Source organism: Chlorocebus sabaeus, chromosome 24 (assembly GCF_047675955.1).
Source record: "Chlorocebus sabaeus isolate Y175 chromosome 24, mChlSab1.0.hap1, whole genome shotgun sequence".
NCBI lineage: Eukaryota > Metazoa > Chordata > Mammalia > Primates > Cercopithecidae > Chlorocebus > Chlorocebus sabaeus.
Window position 1 is genome coordinate 79,771,944 of NC_132927.1, and position 2,714 is coordinate 79,774,657.

The following is a 2,714-nucleotide window of genomic DNA, read 5'->3' on the forward strand; positions in this document are numbered from 1 at the left end:
AGTCCCAGCTACTCCGGAGGCTGAGGCAGGAGAATGGCGTAAACCCGGGAGGCGGAGTTTGCAGTGAGCTGAGATCCGGCCACTGCACTCCAGCCTGGGCGACAGAGCGAGACTCCGTCTCAAAAAAAAAAAAAAAAAAAAAAAAATTTATTTTTTATTTGTTTTTTTGAGACAAGGTCTTGCTGTGTCCCCTGGGCTGCAGTGCAGTGGTACGATCTTGGCTCACTGCCACCTCAGCCTCCCGAGTTCAAGCGATTCTCCCGCCTCAGCCTCAGGAGTAGCTGGGGTTACAGGTGTGCGCCACCACACCCATCTAATTTTTCTATTTTTAGTAGAGATGGGGTTTCACCATGTTGGCCAGGATGGTCTCCATCTCTTGACCTCACGGTCCACTCACCTTGGCCTCCCAAAGTGCTGGGATTACACCCGGCCCCTGCTTTGTATATTTTGAAGGTATTTTGTTAGATGCATACAAGTTTTAAGTTATTATATCACCCAGGTAAATTAAACATTACTAGTGTATTTGTAAAGTGACACACTTTATTTCTAACAATGCATTTTGTCTTACAATCTATTTTGTGTGATATTAATATTGTTACAACAGTTTTCTTTTTGTTAGTATTTGCTTGGCCTATCCTTTTCTATCTTTTTATTTCAGCTTTTCTGTGTTCTTAGGGCTTTAATGTGTCTCCTTTAACAGCATATAACTGAATTTTTATTTTTATTTTTATTTTTCAGGTTTTTTGTTTTGTTTTTTGAGATGGAGTCTCACTCTGTCACCCAGGCTGGAGTGCAATGGCATCATCTCAGCTCACTGCGAACTCTGCCTCCCAGATTCCAGTGATTCTTGAGCCTCAGCCTTCTGAGTAGCTGGGACTACAGGTGCCTGCCACCACACTCAGCTAATTTTTGTATTTTTAGTAGAGATGGGATTTCACTGTGTTGGCCAGGCTGGTCTCAAACTCCTGACGTTGTGATCCACCCGCCTCGGCCTCCCAAAATGCTGGGATTACAGGCGTGAGCCACCATACCCGGCCCATTTTGTTTTGTTTTTTGAGACAGGATCTCACTCTGTCACCCAGGCTGGAGGGCAGTGGTGTGAACATTGCCCACTGCAGCCTCAACCTCCCAGGCTCAATGATCCTCCCACCTCAGCCTCCCGAGTAACTGGAACTCCAGGCACGTGCCACCATGCCCGGCTAATTATTTAATTTTTTTGTAGAGACAGGTTTTTACCATGTTGCTCAGGCTGGTCTTAAACTCCTGGGCCCAAGTGATTCCCCCACCTTGGCTTTCCAAAGCGTTGGGATTACAGGATTGAGCCATTATGCTCAGCCTTGGATTTTGATGTTTTTAAAAAATTCCATAAGATAATCAGTCTCCTAGTCTTTTTTTTTTTTTTTTTTTTTTTTTTTAAATTTTAAATAGAGATGAGGTTTCACTATGTTGCCCAGGCTGGTCTCCAACTCGTGGGCTCAGGTGATCCTGTCACCTCAGCCTCCCAGAGTGCTAGGATTACAGGCGTGAACCACCACACCCAGCTTCCTACTCTTTTAACTGAGAAGTTTTATTCAATTTTATTATAATTGTCAAATATTTGAGTTTTTACAACGTTATTTATATTTTTTCTGAATTTTATGTTTCTTTGTTCTCCTTTCCTGCCTTTTTTGGGGGGATTGATTGGTGGGGTTTTGTTTGATGGTATGCTTATTTTCCCATTCTAGTTTGTTCTCTTTTCTGTTTTGGAAAGTATACTGCTATTTTCATTCTTTTAATGGTTGCCCTTGAAGTTTTACCATGCATATTTAATTTAGCAAAATCTAACTTTTTTCACATCAGAAGGTAATGTGTCAACGTCGTAACAAAGTTCAAAAGCGGCTCATCTCACACGTGTTCGTGAACACCCAATCAGCACGCTCACGAACTACAAAAGGATCAAAATTCTGAATTTAAGCAACGTCTTAACCTTCCCTTCCCAACAACGCAAGAAGGGCCTTTCTTAGAACCCTTGTGAGACCGGAAACTACTCAGAGAGCGTACTCTACCCAGGGCCTAATCACACCGCTTACCACTCAGAGTGCCGAGTAAGCTGTCTTTGCAGAAAGCAGAGCTCCCAGCTTTCTCTCTGTCCTCGGTGTCATGAAATTTCACTCACCGGGGCTGGGCACGGTGGCTCATGCCTGTAATCCCAGCCCTTTGGGCGGCTGAGGCGGGCAGATCACAAGGTCAGGAGATCAAGACCATCCTGGCTAACACAGTGAAACCCCGTCTTTAGTAAGCATACAAAAATTAGCCGGGCATGGTGGCACGTGCCTGTAGTCCCAGCTAGTTGGGAGGCTGAGGCAGGAGAATCACTTGAACCTGGGAGATGGAGGTTGCAGTGAGCTGAGGTTGCACCACTGCACTCCTGCCTGGGCGACAGAGCAAGACTCTGTCTCAAAAAAAAAAAAAGAAAGAAAGAAAGAAAGAAAAGAAAGAAAAAGAAATTTCACCCATTGGGTTGGTCACTGGAGGTCATTTTTCAGCTTTGGAAAAGCCTTATTTATTATTTCTTGGACAATTTTCTTCCCTCCTTTTTCTCTGTTCTCTCTTTCTGTAATTCCTATTCATCTGTTTTCCCAGGTGGCTGCACCATTTAACAATCTTACCAGCAGTGTATTTCTCTATATTTGGTCAACAGTTATATAGTATTATCTGGTGTTTTGATGATAGAC

The 2,714-nt window shown here is 43.6% G+C and overlaps 1 non-coding gene across 1 annotated transcript; it reads right to left on the bottom strand.

The window, feature by feature from the left end:
• Nucleotides 1-1,833: 1,833 nt before the first annotated feature.
• LOC119619191 (small nucleolar RNA U13) lies at nucleotides 1,834-1,936 on the bottom strand. Its single transcript, XR_005235621.1, has one exon. It is a non-coding gene; the product is annotated as a small nucleolar RNA U13 (small nucleolar RNA).
• Between the last annotated feature and the right edge of the window lie 778 nt (nucleotides 1,937-2,714).